Below are 16,817 nucleotides of genomic sequence, written 5' to 3' on the forward strand. Positions count from 1 at the left end.
TAAGTCATTAGGGCGCGAACAGTGTCTTGTCTAGGTGTGCCTACTATGTAATATTATTGTCTTTATTAATAACCCCTCCCCTTTAGAATGTAAGCTCTCACGAGCAGGGCCCTCTTCCCTCATGTGCTTATCCTTTCTTACTTTAATAATCTTCAACTGCACCACATCCAGCAGTCTTCTGCCACCTGATACTTATTCCAGTGTCATCTGCTGATGTAACTATGTTTATTTACCCTGTACTTGTCCTGTACTGTCATCAACTGTAAGTTGCTGTTTTCCTGTTTGATTATTTATGTACTCTGTAATTGGGCGCTGCGGAACCCTTGTGGCGCCATATAAATAAAGGATGATGATAATAATAATAATAATAATAATAGTATAATGGACCCGACATATGCCGGGTCACATCAGTCCTTGACCCCTGCGCTCTAGACGGCCTCACCCCCTGCTGTCCTCCTGCCCCATCCGCTTCATTACACCTCCATCCCTGCTACCCCCGATGTTCTGCCATGACCACCCCTAAAGCCCATCAGGACAGACCTTCTGAAATTATTATATAGGTTATTATTATTACTACTATGACTACTGTTGTTACTTTTAATATTAATAACATTATTAATATGCGGTAACCAGATAAATCCAGTAGAGAGCCTGGCTGGGCCCAGATACTTTTCAGTGGGCATGGCCTCAAAGGAGGCATGGACCTGGGCCCCTCTATCAGACCTGGGCCCAGGTAATTTGTCCCCTCTCCCCCCCCTCTATTGACGCCACTGGCTGTAGGGTGACCCTGGGTGTGATTCAGAGGTGGGCGCAGGTTTGATTCGGTCACAGATGGGAATGTTTGGTGATCTGTGCATGCGTTGGAGCCGCACCGGTCTTGCAACGGCGGTCGCAGTGCGGCTCTGGATGCAAATTGAGTCTCCATCATGCTGTTTTATACAGATCACTTGTTTTACTGTCATTACTGCTGCTACACAGGACCCTTAGCATGTTTTCTGGAGGGTTGGTAAAGCAGAAATGATACATAATACAATGTACAAAGTCATTTTGCATACTGTACGTCAAGTCACTGATGCAGAGATCCCTAAATGGCTGGAAGGGCCACACCGCTCCCTGCCTGGGTTTCTGTAGATAACCTCTCTTTCTTGTGCACTTTGTACTTCTGTATACAGTATATCTTCCATAAGCGCCACTGGCCAGGAAATATGAACTGAGAGAATACGAGCAGAGGCGGATTGGCCATAGGGTTTACAGGGAAGATTCCCGGTGGGCCGACGCACCCGTGGGGCCTGTTTTGTTTGAGGACATGTGGTCCTTTTTATAGACATAATGAATAAGATGCTAAATAATTTGCATATATGAAAATGACTTTGCCACTTAGCCTGTGATTGCAGATGATCTAGTGTATGCTCTGTCTGCCTGCTTGGCTGACATATAAGATTGAGTGAATAGTGATTGGGATACGGTTGGTGTAATAAGCAAGAAAATATATCTTTCTAAAGAATTATATAGTTTCCTAAATTCTGAAGGTGTATCATATAATGTGCTCATAATATGTAATTTTATTTCTTTTTAACTTCCCACTTGATGCTGGACATGCCCACTATCTGGAAAGTCTTGGGGGGAGGGTGCTGCTGCCATGGCTCATGGCTAGACCTTACACCTCTGGTGCTGCCCATATGGGGCCACTAGTACAAATTTTTCCAGGGCCGCTTTTTGTTCCCAATCTGCCCCTGAATACGAGTAAGCGTCAAATGACGGTAATCAGCGGATGCAATTTATTATTGCTGGGTACAGTGTATGATCCACCCAAAAACACTACCAGCAGAGCTACATGACGCGGTGTGTGCCTACGGGCCACAGCGATGTGAATCTGGCATTGATGAGCATTAGAAAGAGCTATTTACACAACTGCGCTCTGATCACTATATATAACCCGGCGTGGGTGTCGCCATCACTGTATCCCTGAGGTCACTGGGCCATTTAACACAAGAATAAATTACTATAATCCCCCAAACATTCATTCAGTTACAGACAGCGAAGTGAAACTTTAAAACAGGTTCAGACGAGATTAGGTTTCCCCGACCGGCGTTACTCCTGGTAATAAAGGACTACAGACTCTGCCTCGCAGATAGTTGACCGTTCATTGACAGCCAGAATGAGAGGCCCAATCGACTTTCTCCAATATCCACTGGAAACAAACACATGTTTTCTTGGAGATAAGGACAGACTGAAAATGGCTGCGCCATTGATCACACCTAGCTTCAATTACTCGGGCGTCGCTGGGGATAATTGTGAATTTGCAGAGGAGTCGGGGGGGTTGGACAGTTTTCCTGTATCATGAATGATTTCTTTCACTTGGTAGGGATGCCACGAGGCGCTATTACAATCAGGCATTGGATACAGCTAATAGACATCGGCCGGGGAGATTGAGCACCGGGATGTGTAGTTAAGTGCGCTGGTCTGAAAGGCTCTTCTGGGGCTGTGTAATTATTTAACACCTACAGTACCTGTCCGTGGAAATTGGCAGTGCCGTATACTCTTACAAGGCTGGATGACATTCTCTGTCCGTTATACTGGAATCAGTTTGTTACCAGATTAATTAGATGCCTCATGGACCCACAGAAGGATAATATAATAGTCAGCCTAGGCTTCTCCCAAGGGCCCAGGTCACCCTAGCCCATTTTATTGTTTTGGAATTCTGTTTTGGAAAAAAAAAATGGAGGGTGAGGGCAAACCATTATGAACAGCATATCTTCCTCGTGCGTGTTGTGCGTAGGTCATGTGACGCAGAAGTCGGCCGCTACGGTATTATTCTGTGCATTGCATCAAACCTAAGAATAAGTGCGATCAGTTGTAGCCGCGCAGGCTTCGGGCACAGTCGCCGTTTTGTTCTTATTTTCCTAGAACTTGAAAGAAAAAGTCGCACAAAGACGTATGAAAACATTCTCAAATATGTTTTCAAAACTCTTGAATAAAAATAAGTTTTGTTTGCAAAACTCCTTGAGTCCTTGAAGTACGTGTGAAAACATTAATAGATCCGCACAGAACTTCTCTAGCAGTCGTCAGGTGTAAAGAAAAAAAGTTTGCTTGAAAACTATAACAACAGATCTGGGTGCAATAATCCATTTTCAGGTCGTTCAGTTTTACTGTTATTTGATGACTCTCCCCAAAAGCCACATCTTGCCTCTGCCAACTTCACAGCTATATTAAGTTGATAAAAGTGACGTAAATAAGTCTTCCTAATTAGCAAATGAAGTGATGGAAATGGGGTGAGAGACATAAGTTATCTGCAGGCGGAATGACTGGCATATTTATGGTGTGTCAGAGTGTTTTATGTACATCTCCTGCTCTGCGGAGTGAGAACCCAGCGAGCTCCAGGTGCCCATTACTATATAAATGCGTTCACCCTTTAATGGACTAAAATATTGGAGCAGACTTCCTGGGAACGCTGTGCTCTGATGGAGAGCAGTGGGGTTAGCAGAATATTCCAATAGAATAAAGGGTTAATGGGCAAAATGAAACAGCAAAAAAATAAAAATAAATCAGCACTGAGAAAATATTCGACCCTGAATAAGAGCTAGACGCCAGTGCAAATGTGGGCAGATCTGCGGTGTTCTGCGGGCCGTGTATGCGCCATAAAAAGAACTTGGTGACTGGGCATGCACCAGACAAGGCAAACGCACATGGTTGGAGTTTGCTAGTGCACGCAGATTGATCCGGCTGCCGATTGAGCACTGTTTCAGTGAAACGGGTGGCCCCGGGCCGTAACTGGGTGGTGACCATTCGGATGCACGGCGCTGTTCTGTCTAATAGAATTGCCATGGTGGTGTGATAGGCATGTAAGCCAATTGCCATGCCCATACATACGGCCGGATGTAATGACGCCCAAGTTTGGCGGCCATGTGCGGGATGCCGGCCGAACTTGGACATTTTTTTTAAAGGAGCAATCACTTACAAGGCAAAACCATGCTTTGTAAGTGATTGCTCTTTAAAAAAAAGTCAGAGTTCACCCATCATACCGCACATGGCCGCCGAACTCGAGCGTCATTACATCCGGCCGTATGTATGGGCATGGCAATGGGAGCGTCAATCCAGATGGATTGTTTGCACCTGGTATGGTATCAGGGCCGAAGGGAGAGGTGTTAGAACGTCACTGTCACCTAGGGTGCCACTGCCCACCAGTCCCTGCACCTAGCTGGAATGGTAACCTGCAGCCAGTAGTGCAGCTTCAGTGCTGCACGGAGCGTCCAAAGGATGCTATGGATGTGCACCCGGCAGTGTATGGAGCCACCTGGAGCATCCGGGAAGATCTTCACACTTCTCCTGCTCGCGCCCTCTCCCATTACGTCACGGGTTCTGGAGACAAGGCCGGCATAGGGCGCTGGGCAGCCTTGTTTCGGAACTCCCGATAGTAGTGATGATACAAAAACATTGGGAGGGACGGAATTTCACATGCAGGCAGCGGATATCCTGCATGCACTGATAAATACTAGGCTGCCATGGGCATACAGAAAAGTGGGCACGGATTCGTCCTACTCATAATTAGGGCCACTACACCCATAACATTTATCTCTCACAGCATAGCACATAGTAGAAGTACAATAATGATACAATCTACCCCGTTATAAATTGTTAATTAACAACCGATGTGTCTTGTCCAGCGGGTGCAGCCACTACAAGGCGCAGAGGTGAGGGACTGGTCCGACAATGTCAGATTCCCTCCCTAAGAGTTCCCTGCTAAATACCAGTTTCATTGTTTGTGTGACCACATGGTTTGAGGGAATATTACAGTATACTACAGTTTTTCAAGGTATAAGCCAGAAAGCATCATAACCTTGCTAACAGATTCTAGCAGCAGTGCATTTGGTACTGGATTGTCATGTGTATTTTACACTGTGTAAATAAGTGTAATTGCTGCAAACCTGCAAATACTAGAAAATCACAGAGCAGGAAGACCAATGATTGGGCCTTACAAGTAGTGGACTATGGACCTGTTGGCTGTATTGAGTCTAAGCAATACCAAAGATGAGTTAAAAAAGACCTGACTGACTTCTCTGACTATTGAGGGAATATATGTGAATCCCACAATCACGCTTCTTGGAATCTTTACATATGACGGATCCCTTTATTGGTAAAATAGATTGTATTTACACAAAGCATTCCAGACACTTCTAATTCTCTTTCATGTCACTTGTGGTTCACCACTCATACGCAGCAGCCTATATACTCTCCAGAGTTTGTACAATACATACAGTATCTCTGAGAATTATAGCACGCACCTCTGTGGTCTTTATAAAGCCATGACTTCTCAAACGGTTACTACTTGGTAAGGCCTTTATCATTCTCGGGTCCAGGGTAAGGAGCAGGTGTTTTAAGGCTTCACATCTAAGTAAGCTACAGTAATTAGAAATCATTATTTTCCAGCGAATCTCTGCATAACCAGATGTAATTTCCTGAGCATTGGATCCACAGCTTAATGAACCAGGAATGAGTCAATAGATGTTGTTCTCACCATGACAAATGTCCCGGTAGCCTGGCATAGCCTCCTGCAGGGCGGTATTTCAGCTGGTAACCGAGAGATAGAGCTCTGAGGGGCAGATTTATTAACATTTGTTTTACTAGAATAATGTGAAAAGGGTATTTTAGTATCACCTGAAAGTATTAATGGGCTTTTGGAACAGTTTTCATCAAACCTTCTTCTGTGCATTCGCAGTCTGCAAATATTCCCTGCATACGTCCGCTTTTGAATTGGCGTCGGACCCCGGATCAGGCCTTATATTGATAGAGCCCCAGGTCATTGTATATTTAGGGTATGTCCAGACAGACATTTTATTGCTTGCAGTGATCGCGCTGAGCCTAAAAAAAAGTGGGTCCCAGGGACCCCTCACTTTTAAAAATTGGGGTCCTACCTGTCCTATTCTGGGTCCCATCGGAATGAAGGTTATTATTAATCTTATTAATGATTCAAATATGAAACCCCACAACTTGATTTGGACACTACAAAAGTGTTGCAAGGGGAAGAAGGGGGTGACAGTGCTGCTGGGCTGTGTAGTATACAGAACACTGCTCCAGAGCTGTACCTAGACATTTTGGTGCCCTTTGGCAGAAAGTGAATTGATGGTCCCCCTCCCATATTGGAAAGTATGGACAGTGCGCGCCGAAGGCGCGCATAAAAAATGTAAGGGTCTGGCTTTGTGGGGAAGGGGATTGGCCACATAATAGTACCAATTCACATTACACCACAGAGTAGCGCCGCTTATACACATTACACCATGTAGAACCACCTATACACACTGCGCCAGGTAGAGCACATTAATACACATTGCACCAGTTAGAGCACATTATACACATTGCACCAGGTAGAACCGCCTATACACACTGAGCCAGGCAGAGCACATTATACACATTGCACCAGGTAGAGTACATTATACACTTTGCGCCAGGCAGAGCACATTATATATACACATTGCACCAGGTAGAAGCACCCATATACACACTGAGCCAGGTAGAGCACATTATACTCATTGCATCAGGTAGAACCACCTATATACATTGCGCCAGGCAGAGCACGTTATACACATTGCGCCAGGCAGAGCACGTTATACACATTGCGCCAGGCAGAGCATGTTATACACATTGCGCTAGGCAGAGTACATTATACACTTTGCGCCAGGCAGAGCATGTTATACACATTGCGACAGGTAGAGAACGTTACACACATTGCGACAGGTAGAGAACGTTATATACATTACGCCAGGTAGAGCACGTTATACACATTGCGCCAGGTAGAGCAGTATATAATGGCCACTGTGGGTGTGCATGTGATGGTCACTCTGTGGGTATGTGTGGGGGGTGTATGTTGCCCACAGTGGAAGAATTTGGTGTGTTTATAATGGACACTGAGGAGGTATGGGCAGAGTGTATGATGGGCACTGCCCCATCCTCCATATCTGCATCATTAGCTGCCGACACTCTCTTCCCTCCCACACACATACGCTCCCTGTGTTAGTTGATTATAAGTATATCTTACTTAATCCCCCAGGGAGTGCAGCCGTATGCAGCCAGAGAGACACAGGCTTCCTCAATGATTGCGCTGCGCTGGCTAGTGAGCAGCCACTGTGTGTCATAACACAGACCGCCCCGGCGCCTGCTCGCAGCTGCTTCTTACTGTAGTTTGGAGCAGAACGGCGAGTACGCTGGCGGACAGGGAGGAGGGACGTCACGTCTCAGCCGCACTTGAATGGGGAGACATTGCCAGCAGCGCGATTGGATGGGGAGAAGCTGCGGGCAGCGCGATTGGACAGGGAGAAGCTGCGGACAGCGCGATTGGACAGGGAGAAGCTGCCGGCGGCGATTTAATGGCGAGAGAGGCACTGAAGAACGGTATTGGCAGAGACGCACTGGTCAGTTAGAGACAGCGCGTCCTACAGGACCCGCTCATTTAAAAAAAAAAGTCCCCCTCTGCTTGTAGCACGTAAAAACGCGCCATAGCACGTATTTTGCAATCACTGCATTATACACATTCCACCAGGCAGAGCACAGGGGAAGGGGGGAAGTTATTACACACACAGGGGAAGGGGGTGGGGGGGAGGCAGTTATACACACAGGGGAAGGGGGGAAGTTATTACACACACAGGGGAAGGGGGGTGGGGGGAGGCAGTTATACTCACACAGGGGAAGGGGGGAAGTTATTACTAGAGATGAGCGGGTTCGGTTCCTCAAAATCCGAACCCGCCCGAACTTCAGGTTTTTTTACACGGGGCCGAGCGACTCGGATCTTCCCGCCTTGCTCGGTTAACCCGAGCGCGCCCGAACGTCATCATCCCGCTGTCGGATTCTCGCGAGGCTCGGATTCTATCGCGAGACTCGGATTCTATATAAGGAGCCGCGCGTCGCCGCCATTTTCACACGTGCATTGAGATTGATAGGGAGAGGACGTGGCTGGCGTCCTCTCCGTTTAGAGTGACTAGAGTACTAGAGAGAGACACAAATTTTGGGGAGCATATAGGAGGAGTACTACTTGCTGCTGATAGTGTGACCAGTGACCAGTGCCACCAGTTTAATTAATCCGTTCTCTGCCTGAAAAAAAACGATACACAGTGTGACACAGTCACACATACCATATCTGTGCTCAGCCCAGTGTGCTGCATCATATACTGTATATCATTATCTGACTGCTGAGTGCTCACTGCTCACACAGCTTAATTGTGGGGGAGACTGAGGAGCAGTTACAGCAGGAGTACATTTAAGTACAGTGCACACTTTTTCTGCCAGAGTGCCACTGCCAGTGTGACTGACCAGTGACCACTGACCACCAGTATTGTGATTGTCTGCTGACCACCAGTATATTGTGATTGTCTGCCTGAAAAAGTTAAACACTCGTCGTGTGGTGTTTTTATAAACGCATTCTGCAGACAGTGTCCAGCAGGTCCGTCATTACATAATATATACCTGTCCGGCTGCAGTACTAGTGTGATATATATATATTTTAATTTTATCTCATTATCATCCAGTCTATATTAGCAGCAGACACAGTACGGTAGTCCACGGCTGTAGCTACCTCTGTGTCGGCAGTCGCTCGTCCATCCATAATTGTATACCACCTACCCGTGGTTTTTTTTTTTTTCTATCTTCTTGATACTAGTAGCTTACTTTAGGAGTCTGCAGTGCTGAGTCTGACAGACAGTGTCCAGCAGGTCCGTCATTACATAATATATACCTGTCCGGCTGCAGTACTAGTGTGATATATATATAGATATTTTAATTTTATCTCATTATCATCCAGTCTATATTAGCAGCAGACACAGTACGGTAGTCCACGGCTGTAGCTACCTCTGTGTCGGAAGTCGCTCGTCCATCCATAATTGTATACCACCTACCCGTGGTTTTTTTTTTCTATCTTCTTGATACTAGTAGCTTACTTTAGGAGTCTGCAGTGCTGACAGACAGTGTCCAGCAGGTCCGTCATTACATAATATATACCTGTCCGGCTGCAGTACTAGTGTGATATATATATATTTTTTAATTTTATCTCATTATCATCCAGTCTATATTAGCAGCAGACACAGTATGGTAGTCCACGGCTGTAGCTACCTCTGTGTCGGCAGTCGCTCGTCCATCCATAATTGTATACCACCTACCCGTGGTTTTTTTTTTTTTTCTATCTTCTTGATACTAGTAGCTTACTTTAGGAGTCTGCAGTGCTGACAGACAGTGTCCAGCAGGTCCGTCATTACATAATATATACCTGTCCGGCTGCAGTACTAGTGTGATAAATATATATATTTTAATTTTATCTCATTATCATCCAGTCTATATTAGCAGCAGACACAGTACGGTAGTCCACGGCTGTAGCTACCTCTGTGTCGGCAGTCGCTCGTCCATCCATAATTGTATACCACCTACCCGTGGTTTTTTTTTTTTTCTATCTTCTTGATACTAGTAGCTTACTTTAGGAGTCTGCAGTGCTGACAGACAGTGTCCAGCAGGTCCGTCATTACATAATATATACCTGTCCGGCTGCAGTACTAGTGTGATATATATATATATTTTAATTTTATCTCATTATCATCCAGTCTATATTAGCAGCAGACACAGTACGGTAGTCCACGGCTGTAGCTACCTCTGTGTCGGCAGTCGCTCGTCATCCATAAGTATACTAGTATCCATCCATCTCCATTGTTTACCTGAGGTGCCTTTTAGTTGTGCCTATTAAAATATGGAGAACAAAAATGTTGAGGTTCCAAAAATAGGGAAAGATCAAGATCCACTTCCACCTCGTGCTGAAGCTGCTGCCACTAGTCATGGCCGAGACGATGAAATTCCATCAACGTCGTCTGCCAAGGCCGATGCCCAATGTCATAGTACAGAGCATGTAAAATCCAAAACACCAAATATCAGTAAAAAAAGGACTCAAAAATCTAAAATAAAATTGTCGGAGGAGAAGCGTAAACTTGCCAATATGCCATTTACCACACGGAGTGGCAAGGAACGGCTGAGGCCCTGGCCTATGTTCATGGCTAGTGGTTCAGCTTCACATGAGGATGGAAGCACTCAGCCTCTCGCTAGAAAAATGAAAAGACTCAAGCTGGCAAAAGCACAGCAAAGAACTGTGCGTTCTTCGAAATCCCAAATCCACAAGGAGAGTCCAATTGTGTCGGTTGCGATGCCTGACCTTCCCAACACTGGACGTGAAGAGCATGCGCCTTCCACCATTTGCACGCCCCCTGCAAGTGCTGGAAGGAGCACCCGCAGTCCAGTTCCTGATAGTCAGATTGAAGATGTCAGTGTTGAAGTACACCAGGATGAGGAGGATATGGGTGTTGCTGGCGCTGGGGAGGAAATTGACAAGGAGGATTCTGATGGTGAGGTGGTTTGTTTAAGTCAGGCACCCGGGGAGACACCTGTTGTCCGTGGGAGGAATATGGCCATTGACATGCCTGGTGAAAATACCAAAAAAATCAGGTCTTCGGTGTGGAAGTATTTCAACAGAAATGCGGACAACATTTGTCAAGCCGTGTGTTGCCTTTGTCAAGCTGTAATAAGTAGGGGTAAGGACGTTAACCACCTCGGAACATCCTCCCTTATACGTCACCTGCAGCGCATTCATAATAAGTCAGTGACAAGTTTAAAAACTTTGGGCGACAGCGGAAGCAGTCCACTGACCAGTAAATCCCTTCCTCTTGTAACCAAGCTCACGCAAACCACCCCACCAACTCCCTCAGTGTCAATTTCCTCCTTCCCCAGTAATGCCAATAGTCCTGCAGGCCATGTCACTGGCAATTCTGACGAGTCCTCTCCTGCCTGGGATTTCTCCGATGCATCCTTGCGTGTAAGGCCTACTGCTGCTGGCGCTGCTGTTGTTGCTGCTGGGAGTCGATGATCATCCCAGAGGGGAAGTCGTAAGACCACTTTTACTACTTCCACCAAGCAATTGACTGTCCAACAGTCCTTTGCGAGGAAGATGAAATATCACAGCAGTCATCCTGCTGCAAAGCGGATAACTGAGGCCTTGGCATCCTGGGTGGTGAGAAACGTGGTTCCGGTATCCATCATTACTGCAGAGCCAACTAGAGACTTGTTGGAGGTACTGTGTCCCCGGTACCAAATACCATCTAGGTTCCATTTCTCTAGGCAGGCGATACCGAAAATGTACACAGACCTCAGAAAAAGAGTCACCAGTGTCCTAAAAAATGCAGCTGTACCCAATGTCCACTTAACCACGGACATGTGGACAAGTGGAGCAGGGCAGGGTCAGGACTATATGACTGTGACAGCCCACTGGGTAGATGTATGGACTCCCGCCGCAAGAACAGCAGCGGCGGCACCAGTAGCAGCATCTCGCAAACGCCAACTCTTTCCTAGGCAGGCTAGGCTTTGTATCACCGGTTTCCAGAATACGCACACAGCTGAAAACCTCTTACGGCAACTGAGGAAGATCATCGCGGAATGGCTTACCCCAATTGGACTCTCCTGTGGATTTGTGGCATCGGACAACGCCAGCAATATTGTGTGTGCATTAAATCTGGGCAAATTCCAGCACGTCCCATGTTTTGCACATACCTTGAATTTGGTGGTGCAGAATTATTTAAAAAACGAGAGGGGAGTGCAAGAGATGCTGTCGGTGGCCAGAAGAATTGCGGGACACTTTCGGCGTACAGGCACCACGTACAGAAGACTGGAGCAACACCAAAAACGCCTGAACCTGCCCTGCCATCATCTGAAGCAAGAAGTGGTAACGAGGTGGAATTCAACCCTCTATATGCTTCAGAGGTTGGAGGAGCAGCAAAAGGCCATTCAAGCCTATACAATTCAGCACGATATAGGAGGTGGAATGCACCTGTCTCAAGCGCAGTGGAGAATGATTTCAACGTTGTGCAAGGTTCTGCAACCTTTTGAACTTGCCACACGTGAAGTCAGTTCAGACACTGCCAGCCTGAGTTAGGTCATTCCCCTCATCAGGCTTTTGCAGAAGAAGCTGGAGACATTGAAGGAGGAGCTAACACAGAGCGATTCCGCTAGGCATGTGGGACTTGTGGATGGAGCCCTTAATTCGCTTAACAAGGATTCACGGGTGGTCAATCTGTTGAAATCAGAGCACTACATTTTGGCCACCGTGCTCGATCCTAGATTTAAAACCTACCTTGGATCTCTCTTTCCGGCAGACACAAGTCTGCAGGGGTTCAAAGAACTGCTGGTAAGAAAATTGTCAAGTCAAGCGGAACGCGACCTGTCAACATCTCCTCCTTCACATTCTCCCGCAACTGGGGGTGCGAGGAAAAGGCTCAGAATTCCGAGCCCACCCGCTGGCGGTGATGCAGGGCAGTCTGGAGCGACTGCTGATGCTGACATCTGGTCCGGACTGAAGGACCTGCCAACGATTACGGACATGTCGTCTACTGGCACTGCATATGATTCTCTCCCCATTGAAAGAATGGTGGAGGATTATATGAGTGACCGCATCCAAGTAGGCACGTCAGACAGTCCGTACTTATACTGGCAGGAAAAAGAGGCAATTTGGAGGCCCTTGCACAAACTGGCTTTATTCTACCTAAGTTGCCCTCCCACAAGTGTGTACTCCGAAAGAGTGTTTAGTGCCGCCGCTCACCTTGTCAGCAATCGGCGTACGAGGTTACTTCCAGAAAATGTGGAGAAGATGATGTTCATTAAAATGAATTATAATCAATTCCTCCGTGGAGACATTGACCAGCAGCAATTGCCTCCACAAAGTACACAGGGAGCTGAGATGGTGGATTCCAGTGGGGACGAATTGATAATCTGTGAGGAGGGGGATGTACACGGTGATATATCGGAGGATGATGATGAGGTGGACATCTTGCCTCTGTAGAGCCAGTTTGTGCAAGGAGAGATTAATTGCTTCTTTTTTGGTGGGGGTCCAAACCAACCCGTCATTTCAGTCACAGTCGTGTGGCAGACCCTGTCACTGAAATGATGGGTTGGTTAAAGTGTGCATGTCCTGTTTATACAACATAAGGGTGGGTGGGAGGGCCCAAGGACAATTCCATCTTGCACCTCTTTTTTCTTTAATTTTTCTTTGCGTCATGTGCTGTTTGGGGAGTATTTTTTTGAAGGGCCATCCTGCGTGACACTGCAGTGCCACTCCTAGATGGGCCAGGTGTTTGTGTCGGCCACTAGGGTCGCTTAGCTTACTCACACAGCTACCTCATTGCGCCTCTTTTTTTTCTTCTTTGCGTCATGTGCTGTTTGGGGAGTGTTTTTTGAAGGGCCATCCTGCGTGACACTGCAGTGCCACTCCTAGATGGGCCAGGTGTTTGTGTCGGCCACTAGGGTCGCTTAGCTTACTCACACAGCTACCTCATTGCGCTTCTTTTTTTCTTTGCGTCATGTGCTGTTTGGGGAGTAGTTTTTTGAAGGGCCAGCCTGCGTGACACTGCAGTGCCACTCCTAGATGGGCCAGGTGTTTGTGTCGGCCACTAGGGTCACTTAGCTTACTCACACAGCTACCTCATTGCGCCTCTTTTTTTCTTTGCGTCATGTGCTGTTTGGGGGGTGTTTTTTGGAAGGGCCATCCTGCGTGACACTGCAGTGCCACTCCTAGATGGGCCAGGTGTTTGTGTCGGCCACTTGGGTCGTTGAGCTTAGTCACACAGCTACCTCATTGCGCCTCTTTTTTTCTTTGCATCATGTGCTGTTTGGGGAGTGTTTTTTGGAAGGGCCATCCTGCGTGACACTGCAGTGCCACTCCTAGATGGGCCAGGTGTTTGTGTCGGCCACTTGGGTCGCTGAGCTTAGTCACACAGCTACCTCATTGCGCCTCTTTTTTTCTTTGCGTCATGTGCTGTTTGGGGAGTGTTTTTTGGAAGGGCCATCCTGCGTGACACTGCAGTGCCACTCCTAGATGGGCCAGGTGTTTGTGTCGGCCACTTGGGTCGTTGAGCTTAGTCACACAGCTACCTCATTGCGCCTCTTTTTTTCTTTGCGTCATGTGCTGTTTGGGGAGTGTTTTTTGGAAGGGCCATCCTGCGTGACACTGCAGTGCCACTCCTAGATGGGCCAGGTGTTTGTGTCGGCCACTTGGGTCGTTGAGCTTAGTCACACAGCTACCTCATTGCGCCTCTTTTTTTCTTTGCGTCATGTGCTGTTTGGGGAGTGTTTTTTGGAAGGGCCATCCTGCGTGACACTGCAGTGCCACTCCTAGATGGGCCAGGTGTTTGTGTCGGCCACTTGGGTCGCTTAGCTTAGTCATCCAGCGACCTCGGTGCAAATTTTAGGACTAAAAATAATATTGTGAGGTGTGAGGTGTTCAGAATAGACTGAAAATGAGTGGAAATTATGGTTTTTGAGGTTAATAATACTTTGGGATCAAAATGACCCCCAAATTCTATGATTTAAGCTGTTTTTTAGGGTTTTTTGAAAAAAACACCCGAATCCAAAACACACCCGAATCCGACAAAAAAAATTCGGTGAGGTTTTGCCAAAACGCGTTCGAACCCAAAACACGGCCGCGGAACCGAACCCAAAACCAAAACACAAAACCCGAAAAATTTCAAGTGCACATCCCTAGTTAATACATCTACCCCTATGTTCACTCCCTGTCTGCGGAGGAGAACCATCATCTCTGCCATCACCTTGGTGAAGACCCTCGGTGCCGTGGAGAGACCGAACGGCAGTGCCTGGAACTGATAGTCATTGTCCAACAGTGCAAACCTGAGATAAGCCTGATGGGGCGGCCAAATGGAAATGTGGAGGTACGCATCCTTGATATTTTAGGACACCAGAAACTCCCCCTCCTCCAAACCTGAGATCACCGCCCTCAGAGACTCCATTTGAATTTAAACTCCCTTAGATAAGGGTTTAACGATTTTAAGTTCAAAATTGGCCTGACCGAACCATCCGGTTTCAGTACCACGAAAAGGTTCAAATAGTAACCCTTGTTTTACTGATGAGGTGGAACTGGAACAATGACCTCTGACTTTTCCAATTTTTGGATGGCTTCCTGTAGGATAGCTCTGTCTGTCAGTAAAGCTGGCAAGCCTGATTTGAAGAATCGGTGAGGTGGGAGATCTTAAAACTCCAGTCTGTACCCCTGGGACACAATATCCTGTACCCAGGGATCCAGGCCGGACGACACCCAGACGTGGCTGAAACGTCTGAGTCTTGCTCCCACCTGTCCGTCCTCCAGGCTGTCCGGTCCGCCGTCATGCTGAGGATTTTGACGTACCAGAAGCAGGCTTCTGGTCCTGGTAACCTGCAGGTGCAGGTTTTTTGGATTTTGCACGACCTCCTCTAAAGAAGGTGGTAGGAGGCTTGGACTTTTTTGTCTTAGCGGCCCGAAAGGACTGCGATGCAGATGAAGAGAAGGGTTTCTTCGTAGAAGGCGGAGCTGAGGGAAGAAAAGGTGACTTACCCGCGATTGCCGTGGAAATCCACGCATCCAACGCTTCCCCAAATAGAGCCTGACCTGTGTAGGGTAGGTTCTCCACACTTCTCCTGGATTCCGTGTCAGCAGACCATTGGCGTAGCCAGATTCCCTGCGAGCTGAGACAGACATGGAAGATATCTTTGCATTCAGCGTACCCAGATCCTTCATGGATTCCACCATGAACCCCGCAGAATCCTGTATGTTACGTAAAAACAGTTCAATATCACTTCTATCCAGTGTATCTAAGCCCTCTCGTACAGTGCCTGACCACTTTACGATAGCTTTAGAGATCCATGCACAAGCAATAGTAGGCCTTAACGCCACCCCTGAAGCAGTGTATATGGATTTGAGCGTAGTGTCAATCTTACGATCAGCCGGTTCTTTTAATGCGGTAGAACCCGGGACAGGCAAAACCACCTTTTTTGACAGTCTGGAGACAGATGTGTCAACAATGGGAGGGGTCTCCCAATTTTTTCTATCCTCTTCAGGGAAGGGAAACACAACCAGAACCCTTTTGGAGATCTGGAGTTTCTTCTCCGGTTTTCCCAGGATTGAACAAATAGAGCGTTTAATTCTTTAGCTGCAGGGATGGTTAGCGAGGCTTTCTTATCATCTCTAATGGCTTCAATCATTAGCTGCACCCCCTTTGCAAGGGTATGCCGCCCCCCTCAGCACATCCCCATCACCGTCTGCCGTGTCAGAGTCGGTATCCGTGTCATCTTGCATAATCTGGGAAAGTGCACGTTTCTGTGGGTATACGCTAGGGGATTTAGAAGGAATAGGAACTGAACCTGACCAAACTGCCATAGACTTCTTTAAAACCTGAGTTTCAGTCTCAGTATGGGCTACCCTAGTAGAGATCCGAGAGATCATTCCCTTAATAGAAGTCAAACATTCTGGCTCAGTAACAGGAATCTGAGACAATACATTACATTCCTGGGTACATGGAATGGACTCCTCTGCAGAAGAAGCGTCCTCTGCAGCATAAGACACAGAATCCCTGGACATGGTTATGTGAGAAGCATACACCCACACTCACACAGGAAAATGTCAGACACAGTTTCCCCCCAAATCCTTCAGAGAATCAGGGCTTGGAGCCAGCACACACACAGCGCTTCCCTAGGTAGATATAAAACAACTACCTAGAACTGATTGTGTACCTTAATAGCTACACAGTAATTACACAGCCTCCCCCCCCTTCTACACCCCCCTGGTACCGCACAGGATAGCTGGAGTTGCTTGAAAGGACAGCACTCCCTTTCAGCATCACTGTAGTGGATCTGAAGGCAGGAAAATGGCGCTGGTGAGCTGCTGCGTCTGCTCTGAGAAGCTCCGCCCCTTGAACATGGCGCTGCTTCCCGCACTTTGTATCTTTATACTGGCCTGAGGTATGTTGCTGGCAGCGTTACCG

The 16,817-nt window shown here is 47.2% G+C and overlaps 1 protein-coding gene across 3 annotated transcripts in view; it reads left to right on the plus strand.

Moving 5' to 3' along the window:
* Positions 1-16,817, plus strand: part of LSAMP (limbic system associated membrane protein) — a 1,024,508-nt gene that overhangs the window by 634,956 nt on the left and 372,735 nt on the right. The window lies entirely within an intron of this gene.

This window comes from Pseudophryne corroboree, chromosome 2 (genome assembly GCF_028390025.1).
Source record: "Pseudophryne corroboree isolate aPseCor3 chromosome 2, aPseCor3.hap2, whole genome shotgun sequence".
Classification (NCBI taxonomy): Eukaryota; Metazoa; Chordata; class Amphibia; order Anura; family Myobatrachidae; genus Pseudophryne; species Pseudophryne corroboree.